The sequence below is a fragment of the Heteronotia binoei genome, chromosome 3 (genome assembly GCF_032191835.1).
Source record: "Heteronotia binoei isolate CCM8104 ecotype False Entrance Well chromosome 3, APGP_CSIRO_Hbin_v1, whole genome shotgun sequence".
Lineage (NCBI taxonomy): Eukaryota > Metazoa > Chordata > Lepidosauria > Squamata > Gekkonidae > Heteronotia > Heteronotia binoei.
The window spans coordinates 77,946,951-77,960,629 of NC_083225.1; positions in this window are offsets into that span (position 1 = coordinate 77,946,951).

The following is a 13,679-nucleotide window of genomic DNA, read 5'->3' on the forward strand; positions in this document are numbered from 1 at the left end:
ATTCTTGATAATAATCTTTCAGTTTATATTTTTTTAAGTAAGCTTAAAAAGTAGCTAACTGCTACTTGGTGGATTAATGCTGCTTCCCAGCGGGCATAAAAATGAGAAAATAACTAATTAATAATGTATTTAAGATGAACAGAAATGCCAACGCAGTAAAAGCTTCATATTAGTCAAATTTTTATCAACCCCATAGACCAGTGTAACTGATTACATGGCTATCATGATGACGAACTCAGCAATTCAGTGTCACCTTGAAGGTTTTGTGGCAATCACTTTCTCAGAAAGTGCTGTGTCTTAACAGCTGTGACCTAGTTGTAATTGGCCCTGCTGGCTTCTCACCATAGAGTTTCCTGAACTGGCAGCTACAATTCAGCTGCTGTCTTACCTTTGAAAGCTTTCTTTTTACTGAAGCAAACACCTTGTACTTTGCTTTTGTTAATTATTTGCAAGAATGACTAACAAACAAGCAATTAGCCTATTATCTACAAAAATCCCAAAGTGATCGATACTGAGAGCTGTTCAGATCCTTGCTACAATTAGCATTAAAGCTTAAAAAAGCTAAGCCACTGAATTGTGGCAGTGACATGCTCTGAATGCTTAAAATAGTGGTCTTCCCCTTTTCCACACAGCATATGTGAATGATAGCAACTGTTATCACTTCCTGTGATATGTGAATGATAGCAACTGTTATCACTTCCTGTGTATTTCAGATTCTGTAAGTGGAGGGGGAACAGAGTCAAAGCAAAGCAGACAATAGTATCAATGCAAGAACCACAGTAGCAATGCCCAGAAAGTCTTTTGTGGAGTATGTAGTGCGGCCAAAAAGGTTACCAACTTTCAGGTGCAGGCTGGAGTTTTCCTGGAATTGCATCTGATCTCCAGACTACAAAGATCATTTTCTCTGGCGAAAATGGCAGCTTTAGAAGGTGGTCTGTATAGTATATTTGTAAAGTACTGGGGTTGGCGCAGTAAGAGACCAGAGTCGGAGAGTGATTTCAGCAAGCTTTACTTCAGGAACACACACACAGACTGAGCTCTATTCAAACCTCCCGCTCCTTTATACAATTCTTGCCCCCTTCTGATTGGTCCTTAACTATGTACATGGATTGGCTATTTACAGGGGCCTAAGGGCCTATCAGGGTACAGTATGAGCCTAGATGTTAATTGGCTACTTATGTTTCAATCCTTCCCCTGATTGGGCACACTTAGGCCTTCTCTGGAACCCTGGTGTGGAGCACAAGCTTTGGCTTGTTCAGCTTCCCTCCAAAAGTAACAGTTCCCTCCAAAAGTAACAGTTCTCCCATTTGAGCCTAGGACACAACACCCCTCCCCCCATAGTTCCAGCTATCAGGTGACATAGTCACCGAGGGGTCTGGGCGTTCCGACTTGGTTGGTGGTTCCGCGGCTGCAGAGCTGGAGACATCTGGGACGGTGGCCCCGGGAGACCTGGGTTCAGCTGCGCGGTCGGGGGTCTCCTCCTGCTGGGCCGAAGCGGGCTCCACGGAACCCTGTTCTGTGTCAGGCTCACGGGGACTTACGTTGTCCGGATCTGGAGCCTCTGACCTTGGCTCCCCGGCAGGCAGGCGACCACGGAGTTGGTCGATGTGTCGCCTCAGGAGATGTCCACCCTCCAAGGTCACTGCATAGGAGACCGGTCCGGTGACGTGGTCCACCTTTCCAGGGAGCCAGGCGGGGCCAGTGGTGGCATAGTTCCGTGCCCACACTGTCTCACCTGGGTAGAACCCTCTGGGGGCTTTAAGGTGTTCCGGCGCCGGTCGCCTGTCTGGGGCTCGGTCAGGGTGCAGTTTGTCCAGCAGGGTGCTGATGCGGCGGCCCATGAGGAGTTCGGCTGGACTGCGACCTGTGGAGGCAGTGGGTGTGGTCCGGTAGGCCATTAGGAAACACGCCAAGTCTTTTGGCCAGTCTGAGGGGCCCAGACGGTTCAAGGCCTCCTTTGCCGTGCGCACCATCCGCTCTGCCTGGCCGTTGGTGGCTGGATGAAATGGGGCAGAGCGAATGTGCCTGATGAGGTTCCTGGCTAAGAAGTCCTGGAACACTGCAGACGTGAATGCTGTGCCGTTGTCGGTGACGATGGTCTCCGGCAACCCATGGGTTGCAAAGATGGCCCTCAGAGCCGTGATGGTTGCCTGCGATGATAGCGAGGGCACCTGGACCACCTCCAACCACTTGGAGTATGAATCCACTAGTATGAGTAGAGTCTGCCCACGGAAGGGGCCAGCAAAGTCCATATGCAGTCTTGACCAGGGGTTTTTGGTGGATTCCCATGGTTGCACTGGGCCACGTGGGGGGTCAGGCCTTGACACCTGGCATGTCGGGCACCTTTTAACCCAAGCCTCAATTTCTGCATTGAGGCCGGGCCACCAGACATAGCTCCGTGCGAGAGCCTTCATGCGGACTATGCCCGGGTGTGCCTCGTGCAGGGCTCTAAGCACTTGGTCTTGCAAGGGTTTGGGGATGACGACTCTGTTGCCCCATAGTAGGCAGCCTTTGTGGGTGGATAGTTCATCTTTCCGGGCTGCAAACGGAGTAAATTCCGGCCCAGTCGAGCCCTTGGGCGACCCCCTCCCCACCCAGTCAAAGACACGGGAGAGGACTGGATCACGAGCGGAGCGGGCAGCAACGTCGCGGGCGAGCAATGGCCTGTCCGGAAGCATGTCCATCAGTAGGATCTGATGAGCCAGGGCTGGATCGGGATCCACGTCAGGCAAGGGCAAGTGGCTCAGGGCGTCAGCATGGCCCATTGCCTTGCCCGGGCGATGCACTAGGGTGTAAGTGTAGCCGGCTAGAAAAATGGACCAACGGAGGACCCGTGGGGACAACACCTGAGGGGTCTGCCGGTCTGATGCAAAGAGGCCCAAGAGGGGTTTGTGGTCCGTATAGAGAGTAAAGAGCCGGCCGTAGATGTAATCATGAAATTTTTTTGACGCCGGCCACAACTGCCAACCCTTCTGTGTCGATATGGGCGTAGTTCCGCTCCGCCGACGAGAGGGTCTGCGAGTAGTACGCGATAGGGACTTCGGTCCCATCAGGGAGTCGGTGGCACAGAACTGCCCCCACGCCATAAGGGGATGCGTCGCATGCAAGGACCAAGGGCAGGGTCTCGTCGAAATGGGCAAGGACGGAGTTGGACATCAGGAGGCCCTTGATATCCTGGAAGGCTTTAGCGTGCTGGCGGCCCCACGCCCAGGGTCGGTTCTTGTCTAGAAGCCGGTGCAGGGGTTCGGCCACCGCTGCCTTGTGGGGGAGAAAAGCATGATAAAAGTTTAGGAGGCCGAGGAAGGCCTGGAGTTCTTGCTTGTTGGTGGGCGCTGGAGCATCTCTGATGGCACGCAGCTTGGCGTCGGAGGGGTGGACCCCCTGGGCATCGATGGAGAACCCCAGGAATTCCACCCGATCCATGCCCAGGAGGCACTTCTCCCATTTGACCTTGAGGCCGGCTGTTTCAAAACGTTGTAGGACTCCTCTAAGGCGGGCGGCGAATTCTTCAGGCGAGGCTGCAGCGATCAGCACATCATCGAAGAATGGAGTGACTCCGGGAAGTCCTTTTAAAAGAGAGTCCATGAGTTCCTGGAACAACCCCGAAGCCACACTCACGCCAAATTGCAACCGCTTTACTCTAAAGGCCCCCCAGTGGGTCACAATTGTTTGGGCGTTGGCCGTGGCCTCATCCACCGGCAGCTGTTGGTAAGCTTGGGCCAAGTCCAACTTGCCAAAAAATTTTGCGCCGGCTAGGGTGGCTAAAATGTGGCTGACGATGGGCACAGGGTATGCGTGGGCCTGAAGAGCCTTGTTGAGGGTGCACTTATAGTCTGCACAAATCCGCACCTCCCCACTGGGCTTGACTGGAGTCACGATGGGAGTTTCCCAGGTTGCGTGGGTGACAGGCTCTAATATTCCCTGTGCAATCAGTTTATCCAGTTCCTCCTCAATTTTAGGCTTGAGTGCGAATGGAACTCGCCGCGCTTTAAGCCTAATAGGCCGCACTGTGGGGTCGAGGTGAAGTGTAACCGGGGGACCCATGTAGCAGCCCAAGGTGCCATTGAAAACGGCCGGGAGCTCTTCACAAACCTTGTTAAAGTCCACTCCAACAGTCTTATTGACCCCCCTGATCTCTATTCCCAGGGGCTTGAACCAGTCGAGACCCAAAAGGTTCGTAAGGTGGTTCTTGACCACTAGCACTTGTAGCTGGCCCTTGAACCCCTTGTATTGGACTGGGACCGGGCCCACTCCCAAGATAGGCACCTTATTCTTCTGGAAGTCCACTAAGGTAAACCCCAGGTCCCTGAGACGAGGCCTCAGCCTGGTGGGGATTTTAAAAAATGTCTCTGCCGCTATAATAGATGATGCTGACCCAGAGTCCACCTCCATTTGGCAGGGCACCCCCCCGATCCCTATATTGACCCGGATTTTGGAGGGCCTGACTGGCGAGGGTAGGTACTGTACCGGGTATGGGTGGGCGTGGAGAGCGTTGGTCTCGAAGTCTGGCTGGCCTTCGGAGTGCGCAGATCTTTGCGGGACGCGTGCTCAGGATGTGGATCTGCAGGCACAGGCGATGTGGCCTTCCTTGTTGCAGAGTCGACGGGTGGCATTCCGGAATCGGCAGGTCTTCCGCTCGTGCTGGCCCCCGCAACTTGCACATGCAGGTGGTGTCTTGTGTCTCATGCCCTGTGGGTCATGGGTGGTCTTCCTTCCTGCTGAACGATAGCCGGTTTGTAGAGCTCTGTCCTCGTCCGAGTCCTCCATAGATGGTTCAGGGTTGATCTGGTGTGTCGCAGCCTGTCTTGTCAGCCGCGGCTCTGCTGATCTGCCCTTCTCCCAGCTGGTGGTCACGTCGATTGCCTTTGTTAGGTCGCACTCGGAGAGGGACAGGAGTTTCTGTACTAGTTTTTTGTCCCTCAAGCCCCATACAAACTGGTCGAGCAGGGCTTCATTGAGGTCTGTGAAACTGCATCGGCTTGCCACCCGGCGCAGGCTTGTCAAGAACGCCATGGTGGTTTCGCCTGCCTTCTGTGTCCTTTGTCGGAAGTCCCAGTGCCGGGTGAGCTTGGTTGGCTGGGGCTGGAAATACTTCTCCAGAGCGCTGATGATGTCGTCCACCGGCGTCTCTGAGAGCTTCCTGGGTTGGAGAAGAGCCCTGGCTGAGTCCACGGTCTCTGTGCCACACGTACTGATAAGCAGAGCTCTCTGCATGGTAGTCTCTGTAATCTTCCGGAAGGTCAGGTATGACTGGAAGCCTTCGACCCACGAGTCCCACAGCTCAGGGCGATCGATGCTAAAGGGCTGCAGGAGGTTAGCTGAAGCCTCCATTCTTGGCAGCGTGTCTGGGCGGCTTGAGAGATGGGGTGTGCGCAGAGCGGAGGTGCGGACCCAGATGGTTTGGATTTAGCCACCTTTCCGTGTTCCTGATTCTGTTGCTGGTTCTTACTGGCATCCCATCCTCATCGCCAGTGTAAAGTACTGGGGTTGGCGCAGTAAGAGACCAGAGTCGGAGTGTGATTTCAGCAAGCTTTACTTCAGGAACACACACACAGACTGAGCTCTATTCAAACCTCCCGCTCCTTTATACAATTCTTGCCCCCTTCTGATTGGTCCTTAACTATGTACATGGATTGGCTATTTACAGGGGCCTAAGGGCCTATCAGGGTACAGTATGAGCCTAGATGTTAATTGGCTACTTATGTTTCAATCCTTCCCCTGATTGGGCACACTTAGGCCTTCTCTGGAACCCTGGTGTGGAGTACAAGCTTTGGCTTGTTCAGCTTCCCTCCAAAAGTAACAGTTCCCTCCAAAAGTAACAGTTCTCCCATTTGAGCCTAGGACACAACAATATTATTTACTTTAATTTTTCCTAGACTCTATAGTATACTATAGAGCAGGGATGGCCAACGGTAGCTCTCCATGTTTTTTGCCTACAACTCCCATCAGCCCCAGCCATTGGCCATGCTGGCTGGGGCTAATGGGAGTTGTAGGCAAAAAAACATCTGGAGAGCTACCGTTGGCCACCCCTGCTATAGAGTCTAGGAAAAATTAAAGTCCTAGAATGACATCACATTGTAACTGAATGCCCTCCCTTTTCTAAACCCCTCCATCCCCTGGCACTGTCCCCAAACTCTGAGGGCACCCATGTCACCACTTTACTTTACTTTACTTTATTTGATTTGATTTATATCCCACCCTCCCTGCCGAAGCAGGCTCAGGGCGGCTCACAACATAAAATCACAACAGACAATTAAAATTCACAACAGTGTTATAAAATTTAAAATTCAATAATAAAAACAATCAAAACAATATGGTGCTAGCATCCTTGATGTTATATAATTTCAGTGGCAACAGTATTTCTTAATTTTTTCCTACAGTACAAGGCTCAGCGTCAGTTAAAGGCCAACTGGAAGAAGTGGTCTTACAGGCCTTGCAGAACTAGGCAAGGTCCCACAAAGCCCTCACTTCCTTCGGCAGTTGGTTCCACCAATAGGTAATAACCAGCACCTTGTAGTGAATCCGGTATACTATTGGCAGCCAGTGCAGTTCCTGCAGCCCCAGCTGTATGTGCTCCCACCTGGGAAGTCCCAATAGCAGCCTGGCTGCCGTGTTCTGCACTACCTGCAGTTTCTGGATTTGAAACAAGGGCAGCCCCAAGTACAGGGCATTACAGTAGTCCAATCTTGAGGTGACCATTGCATGGATCACAGTTGCCAGGTCGCCACGCTCAAGGACAGGGACCAACTGCCTCACCCGCCTAAGATGGAAAATGGGGATTTAGCAGTGGTTGCTATCTGGGCCTCCATTGTCAAGGCAGGCTCCAGGAACCCCTAAGCTGGGCCAGCACCACCTGGGCCAGTCACGCCCATGACTGCTCTGCAATGGTCTCTGCAGAGGCTGGCTTGGCTAGGGGTGGCCAGAAGTTGGGGGGTCTTTTATCAGTGTGTGCCTGAAGGGGTGCCCACTTGGTTTACTTGTGGCCAGCAGCCAGTGCCAGGCAGCTGAAGCCAGGCTCTGCTGGGACACTGGGGGTGATGCAAGCCCGGCATGCAACGGCTGGGTTACCTGCCCATTGGGCTTGATGAAATTGCCTTCTTCAGCTTGGTTTGACACAGACTTTGGAGGAAAGACACCAGTAACTGAAAGTCTGGTGTTTTGCCACCAGAGCATGGAAGCCAGACACTGGGGATGGGGTGGGGAACCCTTCTCCCCCACACTCCCTGGGTGCCATCCTCAGGGGAGCCCCTCCCCACCAGCACAAGGCAGGCTCCAGTTTTTGCACTAGAGTGCCAGAATGCCAGATGGATTTTCTCTCTTTCTTTTTGAATATATGAAATTTTTTATTAAGAAAAGATGGACATACAAAGAAAAGAAAGAATAAAGAACGGACAAATACAATCAACATTAATCATATGAAAAAGATACATTCCAAACACCTTAGACGCTTGGGCGCGCCATACAGTCAAAAACACATCTATGTCTAACGTCTACCACTACATCCCAATCATACACACTGGGGGATGGAGAGGATTTGAAAGGAAAAAAAAAATTCTAGCTACTCCATGTCGAAGCCTCTACTTTTGACCCATTTATAAATGGGGTCCCATTCCTCCTGACATTTTTGCACATTACCCTCTCTTAATCTTGTGGACATTAGATCAGATTCAGCGACTTCCAACAGCTTATTAATGAATTCGTCTCTGTTCGGGATTCTATCATTTTTCCAATACTTGGCATACAAAGTTCTAGCAATGGTAACTATATACAGTAACACTTTCAGTTTGGTCGTAGGCAATTTTTGCCTACAGATATTCAGAAGATACAATTCTGGCACATGCTTAACTTGTATTTTCAAGATTTTTTGAATCCAAATATTAACTTGAGCCCAATATTTCCTGGCTTCTTTGCATTGCCACCATATATGGAACAACGATCCTTCAATTTCTCGGCATTTCCAACATTTATTAGAGTATGTGGGGTAAATTTTGGCCAGTCTTTTTGGTGTAAGATACCATCTATATACCATTTTATATAGATTTTCTTTGAGATCAGTTGGCTTTATTAGTTTTAAATTCTGTTTCCATAATTTTTCCCATTCATCCAGATCAATATTATAGCCAAAATCCTTAAGCCAGCGGATCCAAGCTTCTTTTACAACTTCATCCTGCATCTTAACTTGAAGTAGCCAATCATACGTTTTAGAAATTATCTTCTGCTTGGACTCTAAGATAAGATCTAATTCAATTGGTTTATTCGAAAAGCCCCTTTCTTTGTCTTTCTGAAATCTTGATTTGAGTTGACACTGGAGCCACCAATTTAACTTAGATAGTTCTTCCTCAATCAAATCATTTTGGCTATTCAACAAATAGGCATAATCTTGTGGGTTATCCCAATTATACAAGTTGGGGTGAGTCAGAGCTTCTATCGGAGATAGCCACTTTGGAGTATAAGTATACATCAGCTTAATTTCATCCCAAATCTTATACAAGGATCTTCTTATTTCGTGTCTGAAAAAGCGTCCAGTTTTTACAGGAGTGTGATACCACATATAATTGTGCCAGCCTTCTCCCAAACCTACGCCTTCAATAGTCATTAGCCTCTTATTATCTAGCTTACACCAATCCCTTAACCATGCAATACAACAAGCCTTATAGTACAGATTCCAATCTGGGAGAGCAAGACCACCTCTTGATTTGCTGTCTTGTAAAATTTTCAATTTTATTCTGGCCTTTTTCCCTTGCCAGATAAACAGCTTGATCATAGAGTTAAGTTTCTGGAAAAATAGTTTGGGTAAGGTGATTGGGATTGTTTGGAAGAGAAATAAGATCCTTAGAAGAATGTTCATCTTTATTGTAGCGACTCTACCTAAGAGCGAAATATGGAGATCTTTCCAGTTAGTTAGATCATCCCGTATTTCTTTCAATATCTTTTCATAATTGTCTCTGTACAAAGTCTTTAAATCATTCGTCAAATAAATTCCAAGGTATTTTATCTTTTTTTCTTGCTTAAATCCTGAAAGCTGTTCTAAAGATTCAACTTGAATTTTCTCCATATTTTTCATTAAAATTTTTGTCTTAGACACATTCAGTTTGAAACCAGATACTTCTCCAAATTCTCGTAGTCTTTGCTTCAGAGGGACTATCGAAGAGATGGGTTGTTCCAAGATAAATACTACATCGTCCGCAAACACCAAAGACTTAAATTCCACGTTATTAATTCTGGTTCCTTGAATTTTGTTGTCTTCTCTAATCTTCTTTATTAAAGGTTCTAACGTCAAGATAAAAAGCAATGGGGATAACGGGCATCCCTGTCTAGTGCCTTGTTGTATTTCTACTAAATCAGACATCACTCCATTAAAACTCACTCTCGCATTCTGCTTTGAGTAAATCGCTTCGACCATTCTGCGGTACCTATCACCACAACCAATCGCATCCAATGTCACTTTGGTGAAATTCCAATTAACATTATCAAAAGCCTTTTCTGCATCCACAAAAATAGCAGCAAATTCTTTGTCCGGGTGATCTCTGTAATATTCAATCACATTTAAAAGTAGCCTCACATTCTGATTCATTAGTCGTCCTGGGACGAAACCTGTTTGATCCTCATGAATTAAGTCGGTAATCACCTTCTTCAATCTATTCGCTAAAATTGTTGCAAAAATCTTATAATCACTATTTAAAAGTGAAATTGGTCTATAATTTTTAATTTCTGATGGGTCGGTGCCTTCTTTGTGAATGAGAGTAATAAGCGCTTCTTTCCAAGAATCTGGAGTCTCGCCTGAATGATAGACATTCTCAGTTACCTTCTTAAAGGGCAGCAATAACAAATCTTCAAAGGCTCTAAAAAACTCAATCGGAAGTCCATCTGGACCTGGGGTCTTGTTACTTTTTTGGGTTTTAATTACATCAACCAATTCCTGCATTGAGATTGGGCTCTCCAAACTTGCTTGCTGTTCCCTTGTTAATTGTTTCATTTCGACTCCTTTAATATAATTTTCTTGCTTGAATTGTTCAATCTCTTGCTTTTTGTACAGATTCCTATAAAAGTTTTGAATAATATCTTTCATTTGAAAATTCTGAAACACCTCCTCCTTGGCATCATTTTTCAACATTTTTATGATCTTCTTCTCCTTTTCCTTCCTTAATTTGTAAGCCAACCATCTACTCACTTTGTTAGCATTTTCAAAATAGTTTTGTCTTGTCCATTTTAGTTTTTTCTCCATTTCTTCTGCTAAAAGAATATTTATCTGATGTTGGATAAAAGTAATTCTGGCCTTCACCTCTCTTGGATTCCCAGTTTTCTGTTGTTTCTCATAGTATTTCAATTTTGTTACAAGTTCATTGTAAGATTTTCTTTGTTCTCTCTTCCTCCTCTTTGAGTAACGGATGGCGACTCCTCTAAAGAAGGCCTTGAATGCGTCCCAAATAACTGGGATCTTCGTGTTTTTCTCCAAGTTGAGTTTAAAAAATTCCTGAATCTCTTTTTTAGCTACTTCCAGAAATTGAGTTTCTTTTAAAATTTGCAAATTGAGAGACCATCGAGGATTTCTTGATTGCTCCTGTAAAGATAACAAAATTGGGTTGTGATCAGCATATGACTGAGGGAGGATATCAACTTGGTTAACTGACAAAATCATACTCAAGGATACCCAGGTCATATCTATTCTGGACCAAGATTTATGTGAATGTGAATAAAAAGTAAAATCTGTCGTGTTCGGGTTCTTTGTTCTCCAGGCATCTACTAAGTTTAATTCTTCAGCCAGCTTCAAAAAAGAATTAGGTAGTAAATTCCGATTCTTCTTCTTTTTTTTTGAGGGTCGTCATATTTTTTATCCATTTTGATATCAAATATCGCATTGTAATCGCCAACTATGCAGTACCTATCTGAATTGAATTCCCTAAGTTTCGTGCACAATACTTGATAAAATTTTTCTTGATTTTCGTTAGGGGCATAAATGTTCCCAAGGATTGTTTTAAGTCCATTTAACTCCAACTCGACTATGATGATTCTTCCTTGTTCATCCGAAAATAGGCAGCTCGACTTAATATGATGAGGAACAAAAATAGCTACCCCTTTCTTCTTTTTAAAAGGATCACATGAAGCATATAAAGTACCCAATTTCTTGTTTTCCAAATACTTCACATTGTCTTTCCTAATATGCGTTTCTTGTAGACAGATAATGTGGGCGCCAGATTTTTTCAATTGCAGAAAAGTTCTCTTCCTCTTCCCGGGTTCATTTAATCCGTTGACGTTCAAAGAGAGTATTTTAGTTTCCATCTTAGAATTCATTTTGGTGAGTGAATACTATCCGATATCATGGCTGAGTCCTTCGTAGTCTGGAGCCTGGTTTTGATCTTCTCAGGTTTCTTTTTGGGAGACTTATCATCAGTGAACTTCTTAGCTCCTTCTACCTCCTGTTCGTCTCCCGATTCAGATCCATTTCGCTTCACAAACTCATCACAAAATTCTTCCATCTTTGCCTCAGTAGTAATATTGTATCTCTTAGTTTGAAATGTAAAGAAAAGACCTTGCGGGACAAGCCATCTAAATTGAATTTCTTGCTTCATTAACCAAGTAGACAATTTCCTGAACTTGAATCTCCTCTGTCGGACACTCCAGGGTATCTCTTTCAATACTTTAATCTTCGTTCCCTTCCAATTCATTTCATAATCTCTTGCCTTCTGCAGAATCCTTTCCACAGTTTCTGGACGGGCGAACTTTACTTGAACTTCTCTGGGAAGTTTGAATTTCCTTATGTAGCTCGAAGAAACTCTTTTGGCACAAAGAATATCTCTTGGACCTTCTTCCAATAGTTCTTCATCATCAATAATTAAGATGTCTCTAATTTTACTAATTATATCTTCCTCCTTTTCTTCTGGTAGATTTTGAAAGCGAAGAATAGTTGAAGCTTTCTCCATTTCGAGCCTCATCACCCGTTCTTCTAGCTCCATCAATCTCTGTTTGGTTTTATAGCATTGGAGAAAGTTCAGAAAAGGGCAACTAAAATGATTAAAGGGCTGGAACACCTTCCCTATGAAGAAAGGTTGAAACGCTTAGGGCTCTTTAGCTTGGAGAAACGTCGACTGAGGGGTGACATGATAGAAGTTTACAAGATAATGCATGGGATGGAGAAAGTAGAGAAAGAAGTACTTTTCTCCCTTTCTCACAATACAAGAACTCGTGGGCATTCGATGAAATTGCTGAGCAGACAGGTTAAAACGGATAAAAGGAAGTACTTTTTCACCCAAAGGGTGATTAACATGTGGAATTCACTGCCACAGGAGGTGGTGGCGTCCACAAGCATAGCCACCTTCAAGAAGGGGTTAGATAAAAATATGGAGCAGAGGTCCATCAGTGGCTATTAGCCACAGTGTGTGTGTGTGTGTGTGTATATATATATATATATATATATGTGTGTATATATATATATATATTTGTATATATATATATATAAGAACATAAGAGAAGCCATGTTAGATCAGGCCAATGGCCCATCCAGTCCAACATTCTGTGTCACACAGCGGCCAAATATATATATATATATATATATATATATATATATATATATATATATATATATATATATATATATATATATATATATATATATATATATATATATATATATATATATATATATATATATATACATACACACACACACTGTGGCTAATAGCCACTGATGGACCTCTGCTCCATATTTTTATCTAACCCCTTCTTGAAGGTGGCTATGCTTGTGGACGCCACCACCTCCTGTGGCAGTGAATTCCACATGTTAATCACCCTTTGGGTGAAGAAGTACTTCCTTTTATCCGTTTTAACCTGTCTGCTCAGCAATTTCATCGAATGCCCACGAGTTCTTGTATTGTGAGAAAGGGAGAAAAGTACTTCTTTCTCTACTTTCTCCATCCCATGCATTATCTTGTAAACTTCTATCATGTCACCCCTCAGTCGACGTTTCTCCAAGCTAAAGAGCCCTAAGCGTTTCAACCTTTCTTCATAGGGAAGGTGTTCCAGCCCTTTAATCATTTTAGTTGCCCTTTTCTGAACTTTCTCCAATGCTATAATATCCTTTTTGAGGTGCGGCGACCAGAACTGCACACAGTACTCCAAATGAGACCGCACCATCGATTTATACAGAGGCATTATGATACTGGCTGATTTGTTTTCAATTCCCTTCCTAATAATTCCCAGCATGGCGTTGGCCTTTTTCATTGCAAACGCACACTGTCTTGACATTTTCAGTGAATTATCTACCATGACCCCAAGATCTCTCTCTTGGTCTGTCTCTGCCAGTTCACACCCCATCAACTTGTATTTGTAGCTGGGATTCTTGGCCCCAATGTGCATTACTTTGCACTTGGCCACAATGAACCGCATCTGCCACGTTGACGCCCACTCACCCAGCCTCAACAGATCCCTTTGGAGTTCCTCACAATCCTCTCTGGTTCTCACCACCCTGAACAATTTAGTGTCATCCGCAAATTTGGCCACTTCACTGCTCACTTCCAACTCTAAATCATTTATGAACAAGTTAAAGAGGATGGGACCCAGTACCGAGCCCTGCGGCACCCCACTGCTTACCGTCCTCCACTGCGAAGACTGCCCATTTATACTCACTCTCTGCTTCCTATTACTCAGCCAGTTTTTGATCCACAAGAGGACCTGTCCTTTTA